Source organism: Dendrobates tinctorius, unplaced genomic scaffold (genome assembly GCF_039654945.1).
Source record: "Dendrobates tinctorius isolate UK_male_01 unplaced genomic scaffold, ASM3965494v1 ptg000208l, whole genome shotgun sequence".
NCBI lineage: Eukaryota > Metazoa > Chordata > Amphibia > Anura > Dendrobatidae > Dendrobates > Dendrobates tinctorius.
This window is the reverse complement of record NW_027361875.1, coordinates 5,049,002-5,061,081: the sequence shown is the minus strand read 5'-3', so window position 1 is coordinate 5,061,081 and position 12,080 is coordinate 5,049,002. Positions and strand designations below refer to the sequence as shown.

The 12,080-nt window shown below is 44.2% G+C and overlaps 1 long non-coding RNA gene across 1 annotated transcript in view; it reads right to left on the bottom strand.

Annotated features, from left to right (window-relative positions):
• Window positions 1-11,534, bottom strand: part of LOC141058033 (uncharacterized) — a 130,981-nt gene extending 119,447 nt beyond the window's left edge. Inside the window, exon 1 of the long non-coding RNA XR_012222079.1 lies at window positions 11,450-11,534. This is a non-coding gene — a long non-coding RNA (uncharacterized lncRNA). The remainder of the gene's footprint in view (window positions 1-11,449) is intronic.
• Window positions 11,535-12,080: the final 546 nt, after the last annotated feature.

The following is a 12,080-nucleotide window of genomic DNA, read 5'->3' as shown; positions in this document are numbered from 1 at the left end:
AAGGTATTGCTCCAGAGCCTGGTTGACACGTTCGGTTTGACCATTGGTTTCAGGGTGGTAAGCCAAGGAAAAAGATAGCTCAATACCAATGCGTTTACAGAACGCCCTCCAGAACTTTGACACGAATTGGGTACCCCTGTCAGACACAATATTGACCGGGGCACCGTGTAAACGTACCACATGTACAATAAACAGTTTACTCAGCGTTTCCGAGTTAGGTAACCCCGACAGGGGGACAAAATGACATTGTTTACTGAACCTTCCACCACCACCCAGATACACGTTTTTCCATCTGAGGACGGCAGGTCCATAATGAAGTCCATGGAGATGTGGGTCCATGGACTCTCGGGGATGGGCATGAACTGGAGCCAGTCGGCAGGGCGGTTATGGGAGGACTTGGCGCGGGCACAGACCTCACATGCTAAAACATATTCTTTGCAGTCCTTAACCACCGTCGGCCACCAAAAATTCCTAGTTATCAATCTGGCGGTATTATTGAGACCAGGATGGCCTGCCAAGACAGAGTCATGTGATTCTCTAAGCACTTTTAGGCGAAACGTAGGTGGAACAAACAATTTGTTGGGTGGCGTAGTGTCAGGGGCTTGTTCTGGGGATTTACAGATCTCCTCCAGAAGATCAAAAGACACTGCGGACACAACGATCCCAGTGGCCAATGTCGGAACTGGTTCACAGTCCTCAGCTTGTGAGGGGCAAAAACTGCGAGAGAGGGCATCGGCCCTCACATTTTTTGTACCAGGGCGGAAGGTGATTATAAAATTAAACCTAGAGAAAAACAATGCCCACCTTGCTTGTCTAGGATTTAACCTTTTTGCTGATTCCAGGTATGTCAGGTTCTTATGATCGGTAATTACCGTGATCTTGTGTTTGGCGCCCTCGAGGAAGTGACGCCATTCCTCGAAGGCCCATTTAATTGCTAATAGTTCCCAATTCCCTATATCATAGTTTTTCTCCGTGGAAGAGAATTTGCGGGAATAAAATGCACATGGACGAAGCTGAGTGAGGGATGTAGTGCCTTGTGATAGCACTGCTCCCACTCCGACTTCAGAGGCATCCACCTCCACAATAAATGGACGGTCCAGATCCGGCTGAACCAAAACCGGGTTGGCCACAAAGCACTCTTTTAATGTAGAAAACGCCTGAATTGCCTCAGGATTCCAATTGGCCACGTCCGCCCCTTTCCGGGTCAGATCCGTGAGTGGCTTGGCAATCTCTGAGAAACCTCTAATAAACTTGCAGTAATAATTAGCAAACCCCAAAAATCGCTGCAGCGCTTTCAGCGATTTGGGTTGCACCCAAGCCTCAATAGGCTGGACCTTGGCAGGATCCATGCGGAAGCCTTTACCTGAAACCATGTATCCTAAAAACTGTACCTCCTCAGCAAAAAAGACACATTTCTCCAGTTTAGCAAACAATTAGTGTTCACGTAGTCTCTGTAGCACAGAACAGACGTTTTGAGAGTGTGTCACAGGGTCAGCAGAGTAAATCAGAATGTCATCTAAATACACCACGACATACACCCCGCAAATGTCTCTAAAAATATCATTAACAAAGTGCTGGAATACGGCAGGTGCGTTACTGAGTCCGAACGGCATTACCAGGTACTCAAAATGGCCAAGGGGTGTATTAAAGGCCGTTTTCCACTCATCTCCCTTTCTTTTGCGGACCAGATTATATGCCCCCCGGAGGTCAAGTTTAGTAAACCAACGGGCTCCTGTTAGCTGATTAAAAAGATCAGGGATGAGTGGAAGCGGATACTGGTTTTTTATAGTGATTGCATTCAACTCCCGATAATCAATGCAGGGTCTGAGACCACCATCCTTCTTTTCCACAAAGAAGAACCCGGCCCCAACTGGAGAAATGGACGGTCTGATAAACCCCTTTCTTAAGCTGTCTGCAATATATTCATTCATGGCCTGATGCTCTGGGCCAGAGAGATTAAATATTCTTCCCTTAGGGAGACGAGCATCCGGAATCAGATCAATAGGGAAATCATACTCTCTGTGAGGGGGTAGCTTTTCAGATTCCACAATAGAAAAGACATCCTCAAAATCTCTGAAAGCAAACGGTATGAGGGGGGTTTTAACCTTAACTTGGTTTACTGCTAGGGATATGCAATTTTCCTGACACCGTGGGCTCCAGCGCACAACGTCACCCAAGTGCCAGTCGATGACAGGATTGTGCTGGCGTAGCCATGGCATACCCAGAAAAACTGCAGAGGATAAATTGTCCATCACAAAAAATGACACAAGCTCAGTGTGTAAGGCTCCCACAGACATAGCGACCTTGGCAGTAACAAACTTAACCCCCTCCTGAATAATGGATGTGCCATTAATGGCCGTGGTTTTAATAGGGGCATTAAGTTTTAGTAGTGTTACACCCAGATTCCTAGCAGTCAAAGAATCCATAAAATTTCCTTCAGAGCCACTATCCACATACACGTTTAAACACAGCGTTGTCTGACCACATGAAACTGAGATAGGTAATAAAACTTTAGCCGCATCTGCGGGCAATACCTGAGCCCCTGGGCAACCATAGCCAGAGTAGTTGCCCAGAGGCCGACGTGCCAGGAGCATGGATCTCTGAGGTGCAGCTCTCTCCCTGAAGACTCCAGACTGCCGCATAGTTGTGCAGAAAAATGAGAGTGATCTTCCAGGCAGTGCAGTGCACCAGGTGTTCAGGCCAAAAATCAGCTCAGTCAGAAGAAGGAAAAAAAAAAAAGTTCAGGGAGACTGCTTTTGTATATGTTGGGTATATACACAAGAAGCAGTTAATTTTATGGCCGGATATAATGTAACGTCCGTCTGCGGTTCTGGGCTGCAGCCAGACAACACCCCGAGAAACACTGATACCCTTTACCCCTATACAGGGATCTGGATTTACAACAGAGCCCAGGAGGTAGCTGTCTGAATATGAGCAGCGGCCAGAGCAGGACGGTCATCAGAGGGAAGTACAAAAACGGCAGGCAATAGCAGAGTCAAATTCAGGCCAAGGTCAGAGTCAAAAACCAGGAGGGCGGCAGAGGTACAGAATCGTTAGGAAGTAGCAGAGTCAGAATATCCAGGCCAAGGTCACAAACCAGGAGAGTAGAAGTACAAAATCGTCAGGCAATAGAGGGGTCAGAAATCCAGGCTGAGGTCAGAGTCAAACAGAAATCAATCACTAAGTAGCACACAGGGGAACCAAGAATATATCCGGCGGCTTGCAAGACCAGTCCCAAGGTATTTGAGGGATCAGGTCATCCCTCACAGGTTCCTGGACTGGTGATGTCATTAGGGCCGCCCCCAGGACCAGGCTAGATGGTGATGCAGTAACCCCCTGGCGACTGACAGAGGGGCGGAACCTGCGCCCACCAGATGCCTGCGCAGGAGCCACTTCTCTGTCACCACCATAACTCACGGGCGAACCACGGCGCCTCCCCGTGGCCGAGGCAGGAACAGCCGTCCCCGAGTCAGACGGTGAAGTGGTGGTCCGGCGCCTCCTAGTGGCCGTGACCGGAACAGCAGGCCCCGAATCCAACGGTGACGTGACAGACCGGCGCCTCCTAGTGGCTAAAGCTGGGACCATAGGCCCTGAGTCTGACGGCGACGTAATAGAACCACGGCGCCTTTCAGTGGCCGAGGCAGGAACAGCCGTCCCCGAGTCTGACGGCGAAGTGGCGGTCCGGCGCCTCCTGGTGGCTGCGACCGGAACAGCAGGCCCCAAATCTGACGGAGACGTGACACTGCATAGCTGCCACCGTCCTGGCAGTTCCTCCAAATTCTGCGACTTCCACAGCCTCCAGCTGTTCATCCCGATTAGGCACTGGCCTAAGATAGTTTACTCGGGAAAGGGTATCAGCATGGGTATTCTCTGCTCCTCTTTTATAGGTGATTCTGTATCGAAATCTCGCCATTCGAGCCACCCAGCTTTGTTCTAGCATCTCGAGCTTCTCTTTCTCCAGATGGGCTAACGGATTGTTATCCGTGTGCACGTGAACTTCAGAGCCAGCCAGGTACTCCGCAAATTTCTCCATCATTGCCCACACTAACACCAACAACTCCAGCTTGAAGGAGCTGTAGTTATCTGGGTTCTTCTCGGAGTAATGCAAAGACTGAATCACATATGCTATGACGCATTGTTTCCCATCCTGCATCTGTGACAGTACTGCTCCAAGCCCATGCAGACTCCCATCGCTATGCAAGATGAACTTTTGAGTGAAGTCAGCGTAGGCTAGTACGGAGGCCTCTGTCAAAGCTTTCTTCAAAGTTAGGAATGCTTCCTCCTGGCGCTCTGCCCACTGCACATTCCTGTTTTTAGCACAGGAGGGCATCCCTTTCAGTAGCTCGAGAAGGGGGTTCGCGATGCGTATAAAGTCTTTTACGAAGCGTCGGAAGTATCCTGTGAGTCCCAGGAAGGCGCATACATCCTTCACGGTTTTTGGGGTAGGTCTCTCCTGTACCGCAGAAATCTTCTCTTGAGAGGGCCTCACTCCTTCAGCTGAGACAGTGTGCCCAAAATACTTGATATGAGTATGGAAGAGATGACACTTTTGAGGCTGTACTTTCAGCCCAAGCTTTTGCAGCCGACTCAGAACCTGCTCCGGCCTCCGCAGATGTTCTTCGAATATGGGGGCAAAGACAATGATGTTGTCGAGATAGATCAGGGTAGCTTCAAAGTTCAAGTCCCCTAAACATCTTTCGATGTGATGCTGGAACGTTCCTGGGGCATTGGCCAGACTGAATGGCAAGCGGTCGAACTCGTATAATCCCATCGGAAGAATGAAAGCTGTCTTGGCTCGATCTTGTTCGGACATTGGCACCTGCCAATAACCGCTGGCCAGGTCTAGTGTGGAAAAGTATTTGGACTTTCCTAACACGGACAGGGACTCCTCTATTCTCAGCAATGGATAGTCCACACAGAAGCGTAAAGTCCCGTCCTTCTTCCGCACCAGGACAATTGGGGCGGCCCACGGACTCTGGCTCTCTCGTATTACCCCCTTCTTCAACATTTGTAACAGCATCCCCTTCACTTCCTGGTACATTTGTGGGGGTATCTGACGGTATTGTTCTCTGATAGGCGCCGCATCCCCAGTGGGTATCTCTTGGGTTATTGCGTTGATGCGCCCAAAATCGTCCTCATGTTTTGCAAACACATCCTAGTATTTTCCTAGCAGGGACTCCACCTGGGGAACTTGTTGGGGGGACAGTTCTGAGAGTTCCGCCCGTATGTGTTACAGTATCCGTCGCCCCTCCTTCAGCAATCGGGGGTCCGGAGTTACTTCAGCGCCCACAGTCACCATCTATGGATCTTCCGGCTTCACAGCTGTACTGCTTCAGATGGAACTAATTCATCGGGCATGCCTAGGATGTGGGCCACTTCACTCCTGGGGGGCAAGGTCACGTCATTCTCTCCCAAATTTACACCTGGCATTAGGACAGTTCAATTCCTCACCGTAGCCAGTGTCCGTGTAACTAATACTCCCGACGGTAGTTGATCGGTCTTGCTAGGTTCAACTTGCACTTTGACCCCCTCCAGAGGGATAACAGCCCGGACGGGCAAAGGAAGCACGGTCTGTCCAGGGGGTACCACTCGGTTGACAGAGGCAGGCATGATAATTTTGCCAAGCGACTTCCCATCACTATACGTTTCCTGGGCCTGCACTGTCCGTATCAGTTGCTGGAAGACCCCTCTTTGAGGGTTGTGGACGCTCCACTGTCGCAGGAACTGGTATGGGGACTTGTTGATGAGAAGGCTCCCAAAGTCTTTAAGCACATTCATGCCCAAGGTTACGGTATGGTCTTTGAATTCTTTATCAATTAAGTCTTAGCATTTAGTGAACCTAGCAAAAAAGCCAAACAAAAAACATGTGGGATTGCACTTTTTTGCAATTTCACCGCACTTGGAATTTTTTCCCCGTTTTCGAGTACACGACATGGTAAAACCAATAGTGTCATTCAAAAGTACAACTTGTGCTTCAAAAAATAAGCCTTCACACCGCCATATTGACAGAAAAATAAAAAGGTTATGGCTCTGGAAAGAAGTGGAGCAAAAAACAAAAATGAACATATGTCACAAACAAGAGGTTCAAAGAGGAACGATCAATTAATAAAAAAATGGTAAATCCTAGTAAACAGGATCAGCTTTCACTTCTATGGCTAGAAAAAGATGGCTGCCATTCATATGCATAGTCTAATATTGACCCAAGTGGAAAAAGGTAAAATCATACTTTTGAAGATAATAAACTTCTTACCCATAATGTGGTATAAGGACCACCACGACCACTACTATGTGCGTTTTGCAGGGGGAGTGTCAAGGGGAGCTTCTCAGTTAATTATTGCTGTATTTTTCACCCATTAATGGGAAAAATGCAAGTAAAAACAGAGTGCAAATGCACAGAAAAATGCATCAAATAGATATATAACATATATAAACATATAAATAAACCAGAGCAGACTGCTGCAAATTAAAAGATTTCCAAGAATGTGAAAACATGACCTCTGTCATATAATTCAAACAGTAACCCATCCCAGGCATGTGTCAGCATGGCAGCAGTCTGAAAAAACACCTGTGTCTCAATTGACAGATGAGCTGTATTGTAAGTACACATACCTTTTGTGAGCTGTCAGAAAAGGGCTGTGATAGGAGAAGAAATAAATCTTCCTCTCGGCTGACTGAGACCAAAGCAATTTTTTTCTCTGGCCTCTTCTGTTCACATTCAGCTAAAGAGAAGATTTATTTCTTCTGGCATCATAGCCCTTCTCCTCTATTCATGGATGTGCTTGCGCTTACTATATTTCTTCTCTGTCAGTTGAGACACAGGTCTCGAGAATTGTGTTTCTTCAGTCTGCAGCCCATCATGACATGTGAATAGGAAGTGATGCCATTTGAATTACATGACAGTGATCATTTTATCACATTCTAGGAGAACCCTTTTAAATAGAACTAGTTTTGATCTATTGTTTGTAAATGAGATACTAATCACCCCTGAGCTGCCTTTTTTAGAAACACACCCCACAACATGCGACAACACCAATATACTTAGCTGGGTCATGCCACAACTTGATGCGGCATCGCTACTTCATCCATTGCCATCGCTGCCCAGTCAGTGAAACAGTGCCTGGTAGCAGAGGCAGATGTCACTGGAGCAGAGTGTAGCATATGCAAGTGCTTCTCACAAAATTAGATTATCATCAAAAAGTTAATTTATTTCAGTTCTTCAATACGGAAAATGAAACTCATATATTATATAGTCATTATAAACAGATTGATCTATTTCAAGTGTTTATTTCTGTTAATGTTGATGATTATAACTTACAGACAATGAAAACTGAAAAGTTATTACCTCAGAAAATTAGAATACTTTATATCACCAGCTTGAAAAATTATTTTAAATTCCAAAATGTTGGCCTACTGAAATATATGTTCAGTAAATGCACTCAATACTTGGTCCTTTTGCATCAATTACTGCATCAATGCGGAGTGGTATGGTGGCGATCAACCTATGGCACTGCTGAGGTGTTATGGAAGCCCAGGATGCTTTGATAGCATCCTTCAGCTTGTCTGAATTGTTGGGTCTGGTGTCTCTCATCTTCCTCTTGACAATACCCCATAGATTCTCTATGGGGTTAAGGTCAGACGAGTTTGCTGGCCAGTCAAGCACAGTGATACTGTTGTTTTTAAACCAGGTATAGTTACTTTTGGCAGTGTGGTCTGGTGCCAAGTCCTGCTGGAGTATGAAATTCCCATCTGTAATAAACTGCAGGTACTGAAGTTGTCGCCTCGGATCCAAGACAGACCAAGAGTTAAAGGTTTATTTACAGGGATTTTTCTCTCCACGCAGGGAGGAGCAGTAGGGGGGTTAAATGTGACAGTGTAAAACAGTAATGCAGCACAATGGAACTGAAGAAAGCTATAAAACAGTTATGTAGCATTGAAACGGTTAAACTCAGATAATTATAACTTATCAGTCCGGAGAAAGCTTGATTGAATAGTGTACTTCTCCCACGTTGGCACTGACAACAGCGGCGCAAGCAGTCTTTAAAGTCTCTACTCTGAATGAAGTTGGGACCTCCAGGGGTTAAAGCAAGGAGCAGGGAGACAATGAGAACCTGAGTCTCCCCTGCTCTGAGTCTCTGTAGGATTTCCTATCTGTCTCTCCGCAGGAATGATGCTGCCCACACTATGAAGTCTCTTTACCATACTCAGGGGCTCTGGCTTGTCACTGCGGGCCCCGGGACTGCGTGCTCGTGTCACTGTCTCTGCACTGTCAGGGGGGAAGTCTCCTCTAGTCATCGAGGCTACCGAGTCCACGTACTCACATACAGCAGAAAAAGCTTGAGGGCACTACAAACTATCCACAGGGGACTGCAATCCACACACCTGAGAGAGCAAGACATGAAACTAAAAGAAGTATGCAAAGTGGACGCGATCAACCCCAAAATCAACAAATTATAACATATTATCAAAAAATAGTAAACTTCTATTATTAGCACAGATAACCATGTATACAAAAAAGACCCTTGTTGTTAAGGTAATAGTTTGCACATAAGGGTATAAACCTCCATTACCCCTGAGAAAGCCACGCCAGAGGTGGCGATACGCGTGGGGTGTTACCCCCCTCCAGTTTCTAGAGCTTGTGGGTATTTGGCCTCACTTAAGACCTTTCCATGATTTACCCTTATGGGTTTGAAATCCTCTAGTGTTTCATGCATTTTGTATGTCTCTCATATACGGACTTCCAGTCTTCTTTTGAGGTTTCAGTTACTTTTTGTGCATACATTTTCTACTCCTATATGGATTCTCTAGACAGCCTCTTTTTTTGGGAACTGCAAACCATGTACTGGGGTTATACCCTTATGTGCAAACTATTACCTTAACAACAAGGGTCTTTTTTGTATCCATGGTTATCTGTGGTGTTTTGCAATCAGGGCTATTCATTCAATCCTCTTGATATACTAAATTGTTTATGTTTTGCATATTCACTGTTCTACTATACTACATCATTAGACGTAGCATATGGTGTATATAGGTCTTTTTTTCATGCATGTATTTATATATGTTCATGTATTATTATTGTGCAGGTCTCTACCCAGCATATTGGAGGGGGAAGATATTGGGTTCTCACCTTAGAACCTATATTCTTGGAGTGTCATTTATGGCTAATTTGTTTTGGCCTTTTTAATTGGTTTTAATCCCATTTTTTGTCACTTGTGTGTTTTTCTTTTGTATGCTAATAATAAAAATTTACTATTTTTTGATAATATTATGTTATATTTTGTTGATTTTGGGGTTGATCGCGTCCACTTTGCACACTTCTTTTAGTTTCATCACGTACTCACATACGGCGCTCTCAATGCCTAGTCCTTCAGTTCTCTCTCTCTCTGTCCCGCACGCTCTGCTCTCTGCCTCGCACGCCCTGCTTTCGCGCCCTCCCCCTGCACAGCTTCCTGTTCACCGCCCCTTCCCTTTGGTCACTGTCCCCCACTTTCACATGATTCAGTCGGTCCGGGCCAGAAAATCTTCCCCCCGGCAACCCTGCTGTCTGGCTAGGTGGTTCTGGACATGGCGCAGAAGAGGAAACTCCTTTTGGCTCTTCTTCCTCTTCACCCCCTTAAACATCTCCAAAAAGCTTGTCAGCAGACGGCTGCGCTAACTTTGGTCTTGATAAAACTCAGTGGACCTACACCAGATGATGCCATGGCTCCCCAAACCATCACTGATTGTGGAAACTTCACAGCACACCTCAAGCAGCTTGGATTGTGTGCCTCTCCACTCTTCCTCCAGACTGAGGGCTTGATATCCAAATGAATTGCAAAATGTACTGTCATCTGAAAACAACAGTCCAGTACTTTTTCTCTTTGGCCCAGGTAAGACGCTCCTGTTGTCTACTGGTCATGAGTGGCTTGAGACAAGGAATGCGACACTTGTACCCATGTCCTTTATATATCTGTTTGTGGTGGCTCTTGAAGCAATGACTCCAGCAGCAATCCACAACTTGTGAATCTCCCCCAAATTTTTGAATGACCTTTTCTTAACAATCTTTTTAAGGCTGCAGTTATCCCAGTTGCTTGTGCACCTTTTTCTACCACACTATTTCCTTCCACTCAACTTTCCATTAATATAACTGGATACAGCACGTTATGAACAGCCAGCTTCTTTAGCAATGACCTTTTGTGGCTTATCCTACTTGTGGAGTGTGTCAATAACTGCCTTCTGGACATCTGTCAAGTCAGCAGTCTTCCCCATGATTGAGGAGCCTACTGAAACAGACTAAGGATCCTTTTAAACGCGTAGGAAGCCTTCACAGGTGTTTTTGGCTAATTGTTCTAATTTACTGAGATAATGGCTTTTGGATTTTCATTGGCTGTAAGCCATAATCATCAACATTAACAGAAATAAACACTTGAAATAAATCAGTCTGTAATGGCTCTATATAATATATGAGTGTCACTTCTTGCATTGAAGAACTGATATAAATTAACTTTTTGATGATATTCTAATTTTGCGAGAAGCACCTGTATATGGTGTATGTGTATATATCTGTGTAGCTTATGTGTGGTAGTGCCACGTGTTTGCTATTCCTCGCTAAACAGGCAACCAATTTTTTTGCAAAGAATAGATTTATTAAAGTGTAACTATCATTTTGTAAATGTTATTATAGGCTCTGAATAGTGCGGCTAATCAGGGTTGTTCAAAATATTGTTCTGAAGTGCTGAGCTGCCTGCACAGAGTTGTGTATGGGTTAAATAGTAAGTCTGTTGATCTGTATACTGCTCTGTCAGAGTATACACTTAACTATTGAGCCTGTACACTGTTCTAAGCACACAGCTCATATAGGAGATGCACACTTCAGGGTGGTGCAATGATCAACTGTGGGGGGGTCTAAGCACCCGGACCCCCATCGATTAGCAACACCATGCAGCGCTTTTAAATATATAACAAATTTTTCAAAATGACAGACATGCTTAAGAGAAAGACAAATTGAGATTCTCATATCAGAATATTTGAAGATTGTAATGCATTATTATCTGTGCTGAGAGAATATACCGGTATTTTATATATTGTATTTTGGAAGTCAAACTTTTCACTAATTCATTTTTAAGTTTGGCTCCTATTCTTCCTTTTTTACACTTTCTTTGAATGCTTAGATTTATACCTTTTGTATATATAATACCTTTTAATCTAATAAACAAATAGAAAGCACAATTATCAACCAACCCAATCCCACAACAGGATTGAAAGAATGTTTTTTGTATATGTATAATATGTTTTTGAGTAGTTACAGGTACATAAAAATAGTAATATATAAAAACATGCAATAAATTAAGCAAACCCACTCTCAAATATGAGATCTCTCTTGTAATCAGAGCCTCTGCCAAGGCAATCATATATCTGATGCATAATACATATATCATTTTGTGTCATTTTCTACAAAATTTGCTATACTTACTTTAATATAGTACTTCTTACAGCAGTATTCTGCTTGCACAGACCCCACTGTTTCCTGTTTAATCCTGGGTATGTGTTTTCTCTTTGTCCTTTGGAGCTATAACTGTGGAAAATGTGGTTTGCAAGACATGGGTAATTTCAAAGTGATTACAGTAATACTTTGTACTGGTGATATGGAGATATATTGTTTTATTGTTCTATTGTGCAAACATAGTAGCATAATATTTAAGGTTGAAAGCAGACTTTAACCCCTTAGTGACAGAGCCATTTTGCAGCTTAATGACCAGGCCAATTTTTACAATTCTGACCACTGTCACTTTATGAGGTTATAACTCTGGAACGCTTTAACGGATCCCGCTGATTCTGAGACTGTTTTCTTTGTGACACATTTTATTTCATGTTAGTGGTAAAATTTCTTCTAAATGACTTGTGTTTATTTATGAAAAAAACAGAAATATGGCGAAAATTTAGAAAATTTTTGCCATTTTCAAAATTATAATTTTTATGCCCTTAAATCAGAGAGATATGTCACGCAAATTTCTTAATAAATAACATTTCCCACATGTCTGCTTTACATCAGCACAATTTTGGAAACAAAATTTTTTTGTTAGGAAGTTATAAGGGTTAAAAGT